The following is a 19,175-nucleotide window of genomic DNA, read 5'->3' as shown; positions in this document are numbered from 1 at the left end:
GAGTTCCTAGTGATGCCGTTCGGTCTGACGAATGCACCAGCGATCTTCATGGATCTCATGAATCGCGTATTTCAGCCGTACCTCGACCAGTTTGTGATAGTGTTCATAGATGACATTCTCGTCTACTCCAAGAGTCGGGAGGAGCACAGCAGGCATCTGACCACAGTGTTGCAGACATTGCAGAAACATAAACTATTCGCAAAGTTCAGTAAGTGCGAATTCTGGTTAGAGAAGGTGGCGTTCTTGGGCCACATTGTTTCTAGCAGTGGCATTGAGGTAGACCCGGCAAAAGTTGTAGCAGTCAGAGATTGGGTTGTGCCTCAGAATGCATCCGAGATCCGCAGTTTTCTTGGGCTAGCAGGATATTACAGGAAATTCATCCAGGGATTCTCCTCTATAGCCGTTCCACTCACAGCACTGACCAAGAAAAATGTAAAGTTTGTGTGGAGCGAGGAGTGTCAGAAGAGCTTCGATACTTTGAAGCAAGCTCTTATCTCAGCACCCGTTTTGGCTGTACCGTCAGGATCTGGCGAGTTTGTTCTTTATACCGATGCTTCGAAGCTTGGTTTAGGTGCAGTTTTGATGCAGCATGGGAGAGTGATAGCGTATGCTTCTCGACAGCTGAAAATCCACGAGAAGAATTACCCTACCCATGATCTGGAGTTAGCGGCCGTAGTTTTTGCTTTGAAGATTTGGAGGCACTATCTGTATGGGGAGAAGTGTCAGATCTTTACCGACCATAAGAGCCTCAAGTATTTCTTTACGCAGAAGGAGCTGAACATGCGTCAGAGACGTTGGTTGGAGCTTGTGAAAGACTACGATTGTGACATTAGCTACCACCCGGGTAAAGCTAATGTAGTTGCGGATGCTTTGAGCAGGAAAGTCGCAGCGATGGCTCATTTGACGATTCAGAAACCTCTTCAGATCGAGATGCAGAGGTTTGATCTTGATACTTACCCTCGAGGTAGAGTTCCTCGTTTATCTACCTTGACTATCCAGTCCTCTCTTATTGACCGTATTCGCAGCGGTCAGGCAGCAGATGAGCAGTTGGCACAGTGGAAGAAGAGAGATGAAGCTAAGGGCAGTGTTTTGTATTCAGTCAGCGACGGTATTGTGAGATACCGAGATAGGATATGGGTTCCCAGCAGTGATTCTATCCGAGCAGACATCTTATCAGAGGCCCATACGTCCCCGTACTCCATTCACCCTGGGAGTACGAAGATGTACAAAGATCTGCAGCTATTGTATTGGTGGCCAGGAATGAAGAAGGACATCAGGCGTTTTGTATCCGAGTGCCTGACTTGCCAGTTAGTGAAGGCCGAGCACCAGAGACCAGCAGGTTTGCTCAAGCCTCTTCCTATTCCCGAGTGGAAGTGGGAGAACATTACCATGGACTTTGTGACCGGATTGCCGAGGTCAGCCAGAGGATCGAATGCTATCAGCGCACTTCTTGCCTATTAAGACGACTTTCACCATGGTTCAGTATGCAGAGCTGTATATCCGAGAGATAGTCCGACTCCATGGTATTCCAGTTTCTATCGTATCCGACAGAGATCCCAGATTCACTTCCTCGTTTTGGAAGAGTTTGCATTCGACTTTGGGTACGAAGTTGCTGTTTAGCACAGCTTTCCATCCGCAGACAGATGGACAGTCGGAGCGAGTTATTCAGATCTTAGAGGATCTTCTCCGTGCTTGCGTCATTGATTTCTCTGGGAGTTGGGAGTCGAACTTACCATTGGTAGAGTTCACCTATAACAACAGTTTCCAGTCGTCCATAGGTATGGCTCCGTATGAAGCGCTGTATGGTCGCAAGTGTAGATCTCCTGTTCATTGGGATGAAGTAGGAGAGAGAGCAGAGTTGGGTCCAGAGATTGTTCAGCAGGCAGCAGATGTAGTAGTCAAGATCCGTGATAGGATGAGGACTGCCCAGAGCCGACAGAAGAGTTATGCCGATCAGCGGAGGAGAGAGTTAGAGTTTGCAGTGGGCGATCATGTCTTCGTGAAAGTGGCACCTATGAAGGGTGTCATGAGATTTGGCAAGAAAGGGAAGCTCAGTCCGAGATTCATTGGACCGTTTGAGATCCTCGACAGAGTTGGGACGCTAGCGTATCGTGTGGCTCTTCCGCCAAATCTGGCCGGAGTACACAATGTCTTTCACGTCTCCATGCTGAGGAAGTATATGGCAAATCCTTCGCATGTGCTGAATTTCGAGCCGTTGCAGCTTACTCCGAACTTATCTTATGAGGAGAGACCCGTGCAGATCCTAGACAGACAGGAGAAGAAACTTCGGAACAAGTTGGTTAAGCGAGTCAAAGTCAAATGGCTCAACCATTCAGAGGAGGAAGCTACGTGGGAGTCTGAGCCGGAGATGAGAAGTCGATACCCCGAGTTATTCGGTGAGTTCTAATTTCGAGGACGAAATTTATTTAAGGGGGGAAGGATTGTAGAACCCGTAAATCAGTAGACGTATAAGCCATGCATAATTCTAGATTTTTTTAAATTTAACTGACTTCATTGCATGATTATTTTAAATGCATTTATTTGAAGTTAATTATTCATTATTTCAGTTCAGTAGTTTGATTTTTAGCATTTCAGTTATTTCAGTGAGGCCGGACTGGAGTTGGAGTTTTGAGATAGAATTTAAGATTCGAGAAATATTTCCAGAAGTTAATTTAGCTAGCAAGTAAGTTCATTTAAGTTAAAAAGAAGTTTAAGGAATTATTTAAGTTAGTTGAGGATTTTAATTTAAATTATTGGAGGTGATTAAGAAATGAGCTCATTTAAGTTACTTAATTAAGGGGTTAGTTCACTAAATTAATTAAAGGATTAGTAAGGCTTTCAAGGATTATTAGTTGACTAGATAATCAATTTTCCCCCTACCATTTATCATGCATTTTCGGCCACACCCCTAGAAGAACAAACTAGGACTTGCCAACTCACCTTTGACCCATTCTTGGTTGATTAGCATGCTAATTCTTTTAGCTATTTTTCCACCTTAATTAATTAATACTAGACCACTATCCTAACCCTTGTTTGGCATGATAAAATCGGCCACTATAGTCTAGAACCACCCAAGAGATCATTTGATAGCAATTCAAAATTCAAAATTCAAATGCATGAAGACTTGGTCTTGATATGATCCTATTTTTGTGCACCCTTCTCCTCACCTTCATAACCATCACTCCCCCTCCACCTCCACCGAAAATAAGACCCCTTTTCAGTAGAAAAAACGTGGATAGCAGCTAGGGAGAAAGGGAGAAAAATCGAGAGCCAAGAAAGGTAGAGAAGCAAGCCACTCCGTCTCCTCCGCGCCGTCTCGTCTCTTCTTTTCGTTTTCTTTCAAAACGAAACCAGGCATGTCTAGATTTCTTTCAAACCTCAATCAAGTCATATTATCATTTATTTTTCAGTACATGATCATGTTTTAGCAAGCAAAAACCGAGATACATGTCAAAATATTTTGGGAACACACATGCAGAATTTCGGCTCTTCATGGCAAGCTTCACGATTTCTTTTGGTTTGTGAGTTTCAGGTATTGGATCGACTCCAGGCTCCCAAGGCGGCTTGTATACATGTAGTAGGATGCATTAGGACCATGTTGGTCCATTCAAACCAGCCCCATGCTTGCTGGAAATTCAGAATGACAGCAAGTTCCCCATAAGTGCAGAAATGTGATTCGAAAATTCAGTTTGGATGTCAAGGAGGAAGGATCTGATCTTGGCTGCCCCAAGGGCCTATAGCCATGGTTGGATCACTTCCCTAGCATGTCTAAGACGTGACTAAGTCGCCCTTTTGGTGGCTTGGTCCATGGCTCATCGGTTTTTAAATAATCAACAAGAACAGCCCCTTTCCCCATTCGGCCCTTCCATTTTTCAGCATTTGGTTTCGTTTCTTTTGTGGCTTGGTGTGGATCTTGGTTGGCCTATGGCCCTTAGCCACGGTTCATATCATGCTCCTAGATGTCTAGATCGTGCCATGGTCAATCAAATGGCCACTGGAACGACGCAAGACATCGATCAAAGCATAAACACTACACACGCACGCATGAGGGCCCTCGGTGAGAACTTTCGGGTGGTTGCTGGAATGAGGCGAATTGTGGCTGGCCTAGGGCCCTTAGCCATGGTTCAAATCATTCCTTGGGACGTTGTGGAGAGGCTTTGGTCGGTGGTTCAAGCCCCAATGGCCAAAAGTCTCGCAAACGACGCGATGCAAGCTAGGTCGCAGCTGCTGGAAATTACAGCAAGTTGCTGTGTCGGTTCAGAGGCTCGTTCGAGTTCTTGGTTGGCTTTTAGCCCATGGCCTTGGACTGGACAGTGCCTCATTGAGTTAGAAAGGTCATGTTTTTGACCGTTTGTCATTTGGATCATTTTTGAGGTCGTACGAGAATTTACGGTGCAATGTGCCAAATTGACTCTCGAAAGAGCGTTTCGTGTTTTTGCCTCCATTCCACCTAGATTTCGACCCTATCATTTTAGGAACATTATTTTATGATTTTTCAGCGTATTTTAATCATGACTATACGTCGGTTCAGTGTCGGTTCAGGTTGGCTCGGAGTCATGATTAAATGCGAAGTCATTAGGCGTCATAGTCGCATCTTTTGAACGTAAATTGCATCGTTGGTCAAGTTTAAGCTATTGCATATTTTTCATGGCACAGTTAGGTTGCAGCGAGCCTGGGAACAATCCAATCCAATCCAGTTGGTAAAATTACGGGACATTTTCATTAAGCCAGTTAATTATTTTACGTGCATTAAATAGAAAATGATTATTTTTGAGATTTATGCGATATGGCTTGTGGTTCATTCACTATGTGGGAGTGTTATTTTTATACGGTCGCCAGTGACCGATCAGTTCAGTATGGTACCACCCGGTCGCCAGTGATCGGCCAGCTCAGTTCAGTTTCAGCCTCCCCGGTAGCCAGTTACCGATCAGTTCAGCTTAGTGCAGTGGCCACAGGCGTAAAACATAATCTCAACAGAAAATTTTATCAGTTATTTCAGTACAGGCTCCAAGGAGCAAATATTTTTACAGTGATTTCCAGTTCAGTTATGCACGTATTATAATTGCTCAGTACAGATTATTTTCAGTATGCCTCAGGACATGATATTTTATCACATGCATATTTTAAATTCAGATTTTTACTTGTTACCTGCGATTTATGCATGCTGAGTCTTTAGGCTCACTAGACTTGATTGTTGTAGGTACTGATGAGGCCAGGGCCGAGGGCGGGGACCAGTGAGCCAGCTTGGGTCGGCAGTAGTGGCACCCGAGGACCTCAGAGCAGCAGTTGTTATTTTCTTCGCAAACAATTTTTATCAGTTGTTGGATATTTTTAAATCGTTGTTGTTGGCAAAACTTTGATTTTCTTCCGCTGCAATATTTTGAAATATTGAACTTGATTCACCATTGATTTTATGAATGAGGCCATTTAAGTTCTTTTAAAAAGAAAATTTTTAATTTTCCGCAAATTTTCAAGAAAGGAGTTTTAGGCCCTTCACAGTTACTTAAGGTGTTCGCCAACAAAGTTTTTAGCCGTGATGGAGCAATTGGTTCCTAGATTGGGTGAGTTACAATTGAAGAGGATAGAAGCTTCACCTCTGGCACCTTGGTTGAAGATCGAAAAGCTTTCTAAAAGCACATCAAGAGTCTACTCAATGCTTAAACGCTTTGAAGTAGAGACATGCAGCTTTTGTTATGGAAGCAATATCAAGGTGCCATTCACTTCGAGGGAATTCTCTATCGTTATAGGGTTGGCGAGAATTGGTCAACCCGTTATGGATTTAAAGTTGGGTTCAAACTTTCTTGAGCGTCATTCAAGGGGGTGCACTGTGTGCAGAGAAATATCATAACAGAGAAGTTGTTTGATTTGGCCGAGAATGATCTTGAGATTGATGATTTTTTTAGATTTTTTATTTTTCTGCTTTTTAATTGTGTTATATTTTCTATTAGTAATTTTGGAACACCAAAGTTTATTTTCCATACTTGGACAATTTGGAAACTTTTTTTGGATATGGTTGGGGAGATGCAGCCTTTAGGTTTTTGCGTGATGAAATTGAAGACCATCTTGGATTCTCTAAAGTGAAAAGAAAGGATAAAAAGTATATGGGAGGTTGCATAGTTGGATTGATGGTATTATCTTTTTTATCTTTGAGGCTTATATATGTTATTGTTGGTTGTAGTAAATGCTATTCATTTTATTTGTATAGGCTTGGGTGTATGAAAGAGTTCTTATGCTCGGTGAACCGCGTGTTTTACATTGCTTTCCTCGTTTATTCAAGTGGGTAGAGAGCAAGATTCCCGTGAATCCAATAGGGGCAGAGGCTGCTTTATTGGTTGTGAGATCGAACAAGGTTTGCGCAATTTAATCTACATCATCCTATAGTTTTGCATACATGTATTAATAAAACTAAAAGTTTGTCTTTATTGTTGTTAGATTGTGCCGATCAAACCATTCGAGGAGGAAAGAAAACTCGTTTATGATACAGAGAGGATTGTTGAGGTAAACATTTGTATTTGATGATAGTCAATTTTTTAATAGTATGCTATTTAATGAATTTCCATATTTAAAGAGCATTTATATTTTCAGGTTCAGACTCGATACAATGATTCAGAATTGTTGGAGCATATAAAAAGTCTTGAAAATGAGATTAAAGTGTTGAAGGAAAAAAATGAAGTGGTTGAAGATGATACAACCCAATTTGTCTTCAAGGATGCGACACATGTGTATGATGAAGGTCATACCGAGCAAGATGTGGATGGACATGTTGATGCTTCAGTTGAAAGTTTGAATGAAGTGGTTGAGAAAAAAGTGATAACGAACACAGAAGACAATGTTAAAGTGGAGAGTTATGTGAGAGTGTTTGTGGACGAATTGGAAAAGAACACAAATTCTGGAGACAACGTGCACGTAGGTAATGACATTGGAGAAGGGAAAGAAATGATTATTTTTAATCCAAAATCATCTATTGTGAGGACGGTTCAAAAAAGAACAGATCGGTTGAAAAAAGAAAACATCCTGACTATTTGACACCTCCTAATACGACCCCAAAGCATAAGAGAAAACAAGAATCATCACTCGTCTTGGATCTGGTAATTTAAAATTCATTTGTTTGGCAATAGCTAAAAATAATTTATATTTTGTATGATTTGTTAAGCATTAAATTTTTTTAATGAATTTTGTGTTTGCATATTTGCTGTTTTTATATAGGATGATATTGATGTTAAAGGTATAGCTGAAAGTGCCGTAGAGGAATCTTTGCAGGAGTTCCGAGGAAGACATGACTATGATGGTCATGATCAGATATCAAAGGAAGAGAGAGACATAATTGAAAAGTACTTATGCGGGGATATTTTGGGGTAAAAAGATCTTGTTTTTTTAAATTATGGCGAAATCATAATTTGTCATTTTTTGTTTGTTTGAGTTGTTATGTTTGTTATTTTGCCTTTGTAGTAGTATAGTTTGGCAAGATGATGACGTGATATTGCATGTGCACGAGTTGCTGCTTTGTTTGTTTGGCAGTGAACTACGATCTGACTTTATTCATGCCTATTCCAATACTTTGAGCAATAGAAAACATAAATATAATCATGACATATATTTGATGTCTCCCAATGTGAAGGTAAAATTTTTTTATGTTAATTAAAGAATTTTTTTATGAAAATGATAGATAACAATATTTTTTAAAATTTGCATAGATTAACGTGATTCGGATGCTCGAGAAAATGAAGCAGAAGAGGGTCAAAAATAAAGATTTTTTTGAATTTACATCACAGTTGGACGGGAGTACATTGAGCAAGTTATCTGAACTAAACAAAGAGGTTCTAGAATGCTGTAAGCACATAATTTTCCCGATTAGTTACAGAGCACATTGGATCTTGCTCGATATAACAGCTAGCCATTAGTTCACATCTCCATGTGATTCATAATAACATTTATTCTGATTTGCGCTTACCCTAGTTAGCCTCATTCTTTTTATCAACACCTTGATCGAGAATCAATCACCCATCGGATCATGGTAAGAGCGTCTAGTAGCATCGCCCCATGATCCTTTAGGTATCATTGATAGTGCCTGCAAGAACCTTTAGCCATGGTTAGCATACGGTACGGTCCCTTCAACACATATAACCCGATCGAATCAGCAACCACTGGTGTATCGAGAGTCATATAAATTTAATAGCGATGTGATTTATCTTTGAGTAATAGTGTCATAGTATACGTGTAGAACCCGTAAATCAGTAGACGTATAAGCCATGCATAATTCTAGATTTTTAAATTTAATTGACTTCATTGCATGATTATTTTAAATGCATTTGTTTGAAGTTAATTATTTCATTATTTCAGTTCAGTAGATTGATTTTTAGCATTTCAGTATTTCAGTGAGGCCGGACCGGAGTTGGAGTTTTGAGATAGAATTTAAGATTTGAGAAATATTTCCAGAAGTTAATTTAGCTAGTAACTAAGTTCATTTAAGTTAGAAAGGAAGGTTTGAAGATTTAATTTAATTATTTGAGGTGATTAAGAAATGAACTCATTTAAGTTATTAAATTAAGGGGTTAGCTCACTAAATTATTTAAAGGATTAGTAAGGCTTTCAAGGATTATTAGTTGACTAGATAATCAACATTTCCCTTTATTTTATCATGCATTTTTCGGCCACCCTTAGTGCTAGAAGATTCATTTTCCAACTCACCAACTTTGACCAATTCTTTGCATGTAATTAGTAGGATAATTCTAGGATTTTTGGGAGCACAATTTAATTAAATAAATGGACATATCCTAGTCTAGAATCAAGCTAAATTTCGGCCACCACCTCCTAGAAGCATCCACCAACTCATTTGATATCAATTCAAAATTCAAATTCAAAAGGGGAGTGGACTTGGTCTTGATATGATCCTATTTTTGTGCACCCTTCTCCTCACCTTCATAACCATCACTCCCCCCTCCACCTCCACCGAAAATAAGACCCTTTTTCAGTAGAAAAAACGTGGATAGCAACTAGGGAGAAAGGGAGAAAAATCGAGAGCCAAGAAAGGTAGAGAAGCAAGCCACTCCGTCTCCTCCGCGCCGTCTCGTCTCTTCTTTTCGTTTTCTTTCGAAACGAAACCAGGCATGTCTAGATTTCTTTCAAACCTCAATCAAGTCATATTATCATTTATTTTTCAGTACATGATCATGTTTTAGCAAGCAAAAACCGAGATACATGTCAAAATATTTTTGGAACACACATGCAGAATTTCGACCCTTTCATGACAAGCTTCACGTTTTTCTGAGTTTTGTGGTTTCAGGTGATTGGTTCGATTCCAGGCTCCCAAGGCGGCTTGTATACATGTAGTAGGATGCATTAGGACCATGTTGGTCCATTCAAACCAGCCCCATGCTTGCTGGAAATTCAGAATGACAGCAAGTCCCTTAGGTGCAGAAAAATGTGGTTCGAAAATTTCAGTTTTGTGTCAAGGGGTTGGATCTGATCTTGGCTGCCCCAAGGGCCTATAGCCATGGTTGGATCACTTCCCTAGCATGTCTAAGACGTGACTAAGTTGCCCTTTTGGTGGCTTGGTCCATGGTTCATCGGTTTTTAATCAAAACGTCAGAACAGCCCCTTTCCCCATTCGGCCCTTCCATTTTTCAGCATATGGTTCGTTTCTTTTGTGGCTTGGTGTGGATCTTGGTTGGCCTATGGCCCTTAGCCACGGTTCATATCATGCTCCTAGATGTCTAGATCGTGCCATGGTCAATCAAATGGCCACTGGAACGACGCAAGACATCGATCATAGCATAAACACTACACAAGCATGCACGTTGCTCTCGGTTGGACCCTTCGGTTAAGATTTGGTGTGATGCGGATTGTGGCTGGCCTAGGGCCCTTAGCCATGGTTCAAATCATTCCTTGGGATGTTGGTAAGAGTCTCTGGTCGGTGGTTCACGCCCCTAATGGCCGATAGTCTCGAAACCAATGCAAGTCTTGTAGTGCGCAGCTGCTGTATTTTTTTGACAGCAAGTATGCTGCTGTTCAGAAGCGTCGTTTGAGTTCTTGGTTGGCTTTTAGCCCATGGCCTTGGACTGGACAGTGCCTCATTGAGTTGGGAAGGTCATGTTTTCGACCGTTCGTCATTTGGATCATTTTTGAGGTCGTACGAGAATTTACGGTGCAATGTGCCAAATTGACTCTCGAAAGAGCGTTTCGTGTTTTGGCCTCCATTTCACCTAGATTTCGACCCTATCATTTTAGGAACATTATTTTATGATTTTTCAGCGTATTTTAATCATGACTATACGTCGGTTCAGTGTCGGTTCAGGTTGGCTCGGAGTCATGATTAAATGCGAAGTCATTAGGCGTCATAGTCGCATCTTTTGAACGTAAATTGCATAGTTGGTCAAGTTTAAGCTATTGCATATTTTTCATGGCACAGTTAGGTTGCAGCGAGCCTGGGAACGATCCAATCCAATCCAGTTGGTAAAATTACAGGAATTTTCATTATGCCAGTTAATTATTTTACGTGCATTAAATAGAAAATGATTATTTTTGAGATTTATGCGATATGGCTTGTGGTTCATTCACTATGTGGGAGTGTTATTTTTATACGGTCGCCAGTGACCGATCAGTTCAGTATGGTACCACCCGGTCGCCAGTGACCGGCCAGCTCAGATCAGTTTCAGCCTCCCCGGTAGCCAGTTACCGATCAGTTCAGCTTAGTGCAGTGGCCACAGGCGTAAAACATAATCTCAACAGAAAATTTTACCAGATATTTCAGTACAGGCTCCAAGGAGCAAATATTTTTACAGTGACTTCCAGTTCAGTTATGCACGTATTATAATTGCTCAGTACAGATTATTTTCAGTATGCCTCAGGACAGGATATTTTATCTCATGCATATTTTAAATTCAGATTTTTACTCGTTACCTGCGATTTATGCATGCTGAGTCTTTAGGCTCACTAGACTTGATTGTTGTAGGTACTGATGAGGCCAGGGCCGAGGGCGGGGACCAGTGAGCCAGCTTGGGTCGGCAGTAGTGGCACCCGAGGACCTCAGAGCAGCAGTTGTTATTTTCTTCGCAAACAATTTTTATCAGTTGTTGGATATTTTTAAATCGTTGTTGTTGGCAAAAACTTTGATTTTCTTCCGCTGCAATATTTCGAAATATTGAACTTGATTCACCAGTGATTTTATGAATGAGGCCATTTAAGTTCTTTTAAAAAGAAAATTTTTAATTTTCCGCAAATTTTCAAGCAAGTAGTTCGAGGGCCTTCACAGTTGGTATCAGAGCGGTGGTTCTGTATAGGGTTTCACTACTACTGACCGCGAGAAGCTCACGAAGCCACGCCTTTGGTCTGTAAGTTTTTCAGTTCAGCATTTTGTTTAGTATTTCAGTTAAAGCATGAATTATTTTGTCAGCATGCTTCCAGATTTTCAGTATTTCAGAGTTCATTTAAAATAAATTATGGAATTATGCATGTTAGTTACGTATGGGTTATGTTGGAACAGTATGCCCCCTAGACGCATTTTAGAGCGCAACAGAGAGGTGGAGCCTCGCCGAGAGGACAGAGAGGAGCATAGACCGGAGGGAGACCTACCACCCCCTCCACCGCCACCACCGGACATGAGTGCCCAGATGTTAGCTGGGATGGCACAGTTCTTCGCACAGTTTGCGGGGGGCAATGCCGCAGCCGTAGCCGCAGCCGCAGCCAGGCCAACAGGGCCCGAGGCAGTGTATGAGTGATTCATGAAGATGCGCCCGAAGGAATTCTCTGGGACATCTGACCCCATGGTTGCCGAGGGATGGATCAAATCCCTCGAGGTTATTTTTGAGTTTATGGAGCTGGGGGACGCAGACCGAGTCCGATGTGCCACCTACCTGTTCACTGGAGACGCCCGCTTATGGTGGGAAGGAGCTTCGGTAGCCCTGACATTGGCTACACTTTCTTGGACCCGCTTTACGGAGGTTTTCTACTCCAAGTATTTTGCTGAGGAGGTTCGCACCAGGCTGACCACCGAGTTCATGAGCCTGAGACAGGGGGATATGTCGGTTACGGAGTTTATCCGTAAGTTCGAGAGGGGCTGTCACTTTGTGCCCCTGATAGCGAATGATGCCAAAGCCAAGCTGATGCACTTCCTGGTGGGTTTACGGCCGATCTTGCGCCGGGATGTTAGGGTATCTGACCCTGCTACTTATGAGATTGCCGTCTCCAAGGCCTTAGCCGCAGAGCAGGATCTGCGGGATATCGAGAGGGATCGCTAGGGCAAGCGCCCAGTCCAGGCACCGCACCGCCCTCCTCCTCATCAGCATCAGCAGCAGAATAAGAGGCCTTTTCATGGACCGCCCAGCAGCAGCAGCAGCAGCGGGGACGCCCAGCCCCGAGGACTCAGGAGCACCCAGTCTGTCCCAGGTGCTCACGTCGCCATCCTGGAGCATGTATGGCTGGCTCAGGAAAGTGTTTTAAGTGTGGCAGTCCTGACCACATATTGCTGCAGTGCCCTCAGAGGAATATGCCTACCCAAGGCAGAGTTTTCGCTCTCCATGCCGCGGAAACCAACCCGGAGACTATGTTGTTGACAGGTACCTTTAAACTTTAAGTTATTCTTCGAATTTCAACATTTTGGGAATCGGGATTTAGATTTTGAACTTAGAACTGTTATAGGATTGCATGCTCTACTCAGATTTATTTCGGGGAAATTAAGCTAGAGGAACCTAGACCTTTGCGTGTCTATAAGTTTAGATCTTGTAGTGGGATTCAACTTAGAGCTCCGCTCTTTCAGGGAGAATTTTTATATCTGGTTCCGCTACCAAGGCCTTGATAGATTCAGGGGCCACTCACTCGTTTATTTCGGAGGTCTTTGCAAACTTTCTCAAGATCCAGACCATTGGGCTAGATACAGCCTTTTCAGTAGTGTTGCCGTCAGGAGAGGAGATGGCAGCCACCAATGTTATCCGAGATATAGACCTTGAGCTGCACGGTAATCTTGTTTATGCGGATCTGATTGTGCTACCGATGCCGGAATTTGACATCATCCTAGGGATGGACTGGGTATTGAGGAACAGAGTGTTGATAGACTTCCAGCGGAGATCCGTTCTTGTCCGACCGCCTGGAATGGAGCAGTTCTTATTTGAGCCGGACAGGTACTTTCCTTTACCGCGCATTATTCCTTATGTTCAGGCTAGGAAGCTCAAGCATAGAGGGTGTCGGGCATTTCTAGCAACCTTTTTATCTGTCCCTGAGGAACCCAGCCAGTCAGCCTCAGATGTTCCGATTGTTAGAGATTTCTTAGACGTTTTTCCCGAAGACGTCTCTGGTATGCCACCCGAGAGAGAGGTGGAGTTTTCCATTGAGCTTATGCCAGGTACGGCTCCGATATCCAAAGCACCGTACCGACTAGCACCGACAGAGATGGCAGAGCTTAAGAAGCAGATCCAAGAACTTCTTGACAAGGAGTTCATTCGCCCGAGCTTTTCTCCATGGGGCGCGCCAGTCTTATTCGTGAAAAAGAAGGATGGCTCGATGAGGCTTTGCATTGACTACCGGGAGTTGAACAGGGTTACAGTGAAGAATAAATACCCACTGCCGAGGATTGAGGATCTGTTTGACCAGTTGCAGGGAGCTTCGATTTTCTCCAAGATAGATCTGCGTTCCGGTTATCACCAGTTGAGGGTGAGAGATGCTGATGTCTCGAAGACAGCTTTCAGGACTCGTTATGGCCACTACGAGTTCCTAGTGATGCCGTTCGGTCTGACGAATGCGCCAGCGATCTTCATGGATCTAATGAATCGCGTATTTCAGCCGTACCTCGACCAGTTTGTGATAGTGTTCATAGATGACATTCTCGTCTACTCCAAGAGTCGGGAGGAGCACAGCAGGCATCTGACCCCAGTGTTGCAGACATTGCAGAAACATAAATTATTCGCAAAGTTCAGTAAGTGCGAATTCTGGTTAGAGAAGGTGGCGTTCTTGGGCCACATTGTTTCTAGCAGTGGTATTGAGGTAGACCCCGCAAAAGTTGCAGCAGTCAGAGATTGGGTTGTGCCTCAGAATGCATCAGAGATCCGCAGTTTTCTTGGGCTAGCAGGATATTACAGGAAATTCATTCAGGGATTCTCATCCATTGCCGTTCCACTCACAGCACTGACCAAGAAAAATGTGAAGTTTGTGTGGAGCGAGGAGTGTCAGAAGAGCTTCGATACTTTGAAGCAAGCTCTTATCTCAGCACCCGTTTTGGCTGTACCGTCAGGATCTGGTGAGTTTGTCCTTTATACCGATGCTTCGAAGCTTGGTTTAGGTGCAGTTTTGATGCAGCATGGGAGAGTGATAGCGTATGCTTCTCGACAGCTGAAAATTCACGAGAAGAACTACCCCACCCATGATCTGGAGTTAGCGGCCGTAGTTTTTGCTTTGAAGATTTGGAGGCACTATCTGTATGGGGAGAACTGTCAGATCTTTACCGACCATAAGAGCCTCAAGTATTTCTTTACGCAGAAGGAGCTGAACATGCGTCAGAGGTGTTGGTTGGAGCTTGTGAAAGACTACGATTGTGACATTAGCTACCACCCGGGTAAAGCTAATGTAGTTGCGGATGCTTTGAGCAGGAAAGTCGCAGTGATGGCTCATTTGACGATTCAGAAACCTCTTCAGATTGAGATGCAGAAGTTTGATCTTGAGACTTATCCTCGAGGTAGAGTTCCTCGTTTATCTACCTTGACTATCCAGTCCTATCTTATTGACCGTATTCGCAGCGGTCAGACCGCAGATGAGCAGTTGGCACAGTGGAAGAAGAGAGATGAAGCCAAGGGCAGTGTTTTGTATTCAGTCAGCGACGGTATTGTGAGATACCGAGATAGGATATGGGTTCCTAGCAGTGATTCTATCCGAGCAGACATCTTATCAGAGGCCCATACGTCCCCGTACTCTATTCACCCTGGGAGTACGAAGATGTACAAAGATCTGCAGCTATTGTATTGGTGGCCAGGGATGAAGAAGGACATCAGGCGTTTTGTATCCGAGTGCCTGACTTGCCAGTTAGTGAAGGCCGAGCATCAGAGACCAGCAGGTTTGCTCAAGCCTCTTCCTATTCCCGAGTGGAAGTGGGAGAACATTACCATGGACTTTGTGACCGGATTGCCGAGGTCAGCCAGAGGATCGAATGCTATCTGGGTGATTGTAGATCGTCTTACCAAATCAGCGCACTTCTTGCCTATTAAGACGACTTTCACCATGGTTCAGTATGCAGAGCTGTATATCCGAGAGATAGTCCGACTCCACGGTATTCCAGTTTCTATCGTATCCGACAGAGATCCCAGATTCACTTCCTCGTTTTGGAAGAGTTTGCATTCGACTTTGGGTACGAAGTTGCTGTTTAGCACAGCTTTCCATCCGCAGACAGATGGACAGTCGGAGCGAGTTATTCAGACCTTAGAGGATCTTCTCCGTGCTTGCGTCATTGATTTCTCTGGGAGTTGGGAGTCGAACTTACCATTGGTAGAGTTCACCTATAACAACAGTTTCCAGTCGTCCATAGGTATGGCTCCGTATGAGGCGCTGTATGGCCGCAAGTGTAGATCTCCTGTTCATTGGGATGAAGTAGGAGAGAGAGCAGAGTTGGGTCCAGAGATTGTTCAGCAGGCAGCAGATGTAGTAGTCAAGAACAGTTTCCAGTCGTCCATAGGTATGGCTCCGTATGAGGCGCTGTATGGCCGCAAGTGTAGATCTCCTGTTCATTGGGATGAAGTAGGAGAGAGAGCAGAGTTGGGTCCAGAGATTGTTCAGCAGGCAGCAGATGTAGTAGTCAAGATCCGTGATAGGATGAGGACTGCTCAGAGCCGACAGAAGAGTTATGCCGATCAGCGGAGGAGAGAGTTAGAGTTTGCAGTGGGCGATCATGTCTTCGTGAAAGTGGCACCTATGAAGGGTGTCATGAGATTTGGCAAGAAAGGGAAGCTCAGTCCGAGATTCATTGGACCGTTTGAGATCCTCGACAGAGTTGGGACGCTAGCGTATCGTGTGGCTCTTCCGCCAAATCTGGCCGGAGTACACAATGTCTTTCACGTCTCCATGCTGAGAAAGTATATGGCAAATCCTTCGCATGTGCTGAATTTCGAGCCGTTGCAGCTTACTCCGAACTTATCTTATGAGGAGAGACCCGTGCAGATCCTAGACAGACAGGAGAAGAAACTTCGGAACAAGTTGGTTAAGCGAGTCAAAGTCAAATGGCTCAACCATTCAGAGGAGGAAGCTACGTGGGAGTCTGAGTCGGAGATGAGGAGTCGATACCCTGAGTTATTCGGTGAGTTCTAATTTCGAGGACGAAATTTATTTAAGGGGGGAAGGATTGTAGAACCCGTAAATCAGTAGACGTATAAGCCATGCATAATTCTAGATTTTTAAATTTAATTGACTTCATTGCATGATTATTTTAAATGCATTTGTTTGAAGTTAATTATTTCATTATTTCAGTTCAGTAGATTGATTTTTAGCATTTCAGTATTTTCAGTGAGGCCGGACCGGAGTTGGAGTTTTGAGATAGAATTTAAGATTTGAGAAATATTTCCAGAAGTTAATTTAGCTAGTAACTAAGTTCATTTAAGTTAGAAAGGAAGGTTTGAAGATTTAATTTAATTATTTGAGGTGATTAAGAAATGAACTCATTTAAGTTATTAAATTAAGGGGTTAGCTCACTAAATTATTTAAAGGATTAGTAAGGCTTTCAAGGATTATTAGTTGACTAGATAATCAACATTTCCCTTTATTTTATCATGCATTTTTCGGCCACCCTTAGTGCTAGAAGATTCATTTTCCAACTCACCAACTTTGACCAATTCTTTGCATGTAATTAGTAGGATAATTCTAGGATTTTTGGGAGCACAATTTAATTAAATAAATGGACATATCCTAGTCTAGAATCAAGCTAAATTTCGGCCACCACCTCCTAGAATCATCCACCAACTCATTTGATATCAATTCAAAATTCAAATTCAAAAGGGGAGTGGACTTGGTCTTGATATGATCCTATTTTTGTGCACCCTTCTCCTCACCTTCATAACCATCACTCCCCCCTCCACCTCCACCGAAAATAAGACCCTTTTTCAGTAGAAAAAACGTGGATAGCAACTAGGGAGAAAGGGAGAAAAATCGAGAGCCAAGAAAGGTAGAGAAGCAAGCCACTCCGTCTCCTCCGCGCCGTCTCGTCTCTTCTTTTCGTTTTCTTTCGAAACGAAACCAGGCATGTCTAGATTTCTTTCAAACCTCAATCAAGTCATATTATCATTTATTTTTCAGTACATGATCATGTTTTAGCAAGCAAAAACCGAGATACATGTCAAAATATTTTTGGAACACACATGCAGAATTTCGACCCTTTCATGACAAGCTTCACGTTTTTCTGAGTTTTGTGGTTTCAGGTGATTGGTTCGATTCCAGGCTCCCAAGGCGGCTTGTATACATGTAGTAGGATGCATTAGGACCATGTTGGTCCATTCAAACCAGCCCCATGCTTGCTGGAAATTCAGAATGACAGCAAGTCCCTTAGGTGCAGAAAAATGTGGTTCGAAAATTTCAGTTTTGTGTCAAGGGGTTGGATCTGATCTTGGCTGCCCCAAGGGCCTATAGCCATGGTTGGATCACTTCCCTAGCATGTCTAAGACGTGACTAAGTTGCCCTTTTGGTGGCTTGGTCCATGGTTCATCGGTTTTTAATCAAAACAGTCAGAACAGCCCCTTTCCCCATTCGGCCCTTCCATTTTTCAGCATATGGTTCGTTTCTTTTGTGGCTTGGTGTGGATCTTGGTTGGCCTATGGCCCTTAGCCACGGGTTCATATCATGCTCCTAGATGTCTAGATCGTGCCATGGTCAATCAAATGGCCACTGGAACGACGCAAGACATCGATCATAGCATAAACACTACACACGCATGCACGTTGCTCTCGGTTGGACCCTTCGGTTAAGATTTGGTGTGATGCGGATTGTGGCTGGCCTAGGGCCCTTAGCCATGGTTCAAATCATTCCTTGGGATGTTGGTAAGAGTCTCTGGTCGGTGGTTCACGCCCCTAATGGCCGATAGTCTCGAAACCAATGCAAGTCTTGTAGTGCGCAGCTGCTGTATTTTTTTGACAGCAAGTATGCTGCTGTTCAGAAGCGTCGTTTGAGTTCTTGGTTGGCTTTTAGCCCATGGCCTTGGACTGGACAGTGCCTCATTGAGTTGGGAAGGTCATGTTTTTGACCGTTTGTCATTTGGATCATTTTTGAGGTCGTACGAGAATTTACGGTGCAATGTGCCAAATTGACTCTCGAAAGAGCGTTTCGTGTTTTGGCCTCCATTTCACCTAGATTTCGACCCTATCATTTTAGGAACATTATTTTATGATTTTTCAGCGTATTTTAATCATGACTATACGTCGGTTCAGTGTCGGTTCAGGTTGGCTCGGAGTCATGATTAAATGCGAAGTCATTAGGCGTCATAGTCGCATCTTTTGAACGTAAATTGCATAGTTGGTCAAGTTTAAGCTATTGCATATTTTTCATGGCACAGTTAGGTTGCAGCGAGCCTGGGAACGATCCAATCCAATCCAGTTGGTAAAATTACAGGAATTTTCATTATGCCAGTTAATTATTTTACGTGCATTAAATAGAAAATGATTATTTTTGAGATTTATGCGATATGGCTTGTGGTTCATTCACTATGTGGGAGTGTTATTTTTATACGGTCGCCAGTGACCGATCAGTTCAGTATGGTACCACCCGGTCGCCAGTGACTGGCCAGCTCAGATCAGTTTCTGCCTCCCCGGTAGCCAGTTACCGATCAGTTCAGCTTAGTGCAGTGGCCACAGGCGTAAAACATAATCTCAACAGAAAATTTTACCAGATATTTCAGTACAGGCTCCAAGGAGCAAATATTTTTACAGTGACTTCCAGTTCAGTTATGCACGTATTATAATTGCTCAGTACAGATTATTTTCAGTATGCCTCAGGACAGGATATTTTATCTCATGCATATTTTAAATTCAGATTTTTACTCGTTACCTGCGATTTATGCATGCTGAGTCTTTAGGCTCACTAGACTTGATTGTTGTAGGTACTGATGAGGCCAGGGCCGAGGGCGGGGACCAGTGAGCCAGCTTGGGTCGGCAGTAGTGGCACCCGAGGACCTCAGAGCAGCAGTTGTTATTTTCTTCGCAAACAATTTTTATCAGTTG

The 19,175-nt window shown here is 43.1% G+C and overlaps 1 protein-coding gene and 1 long non-coding RNA gene across 2 annotated transcripts in view; one reads left to right on the top strand and one right to left on the bottom strand.

The window, feature by feature from the left end:
* Positions 1–19,175, bottom strand: part of LOC142505596 (uncharacterized) — a 130,678-nt gene that overhangs the window by 75,682 nt on the left and 35,821 nt on the right. The window lies entirely within an intron of this gene.
* LOC142504804 (uncharacterized) lies at positions 6,871–7,574 on the top strand. The gene is made up of 3 exons (XR_012804349.1): positions 6,871–7,088; positions 7,207–7,355; positions 7,450–7,574. It is a non-coding gene; the product is annotated as an uncharacterized LOC142504804 (long non-coding RNA).

This window comes from Primulina tabacum, chromosome 10, assembly GCF_025594145.1.
Source record: "Primulina tabacum isolate GXHZ01 chromosome 10, ASM2559414v2, whole genome shotgun sequence".
Classification (NCBI taxonomy): domain Eukaryota; kingdom Viridiplantae; phylum Streptophyta; class Magnoliopsida; order Lamiales; family Gesneriaceae; genus Primulina; species Primulina tabacum.
Note: the sequence above shows the minus strand (reverse complement) of the source record. Positions and strands in the feature narration are given on the sequence as shown.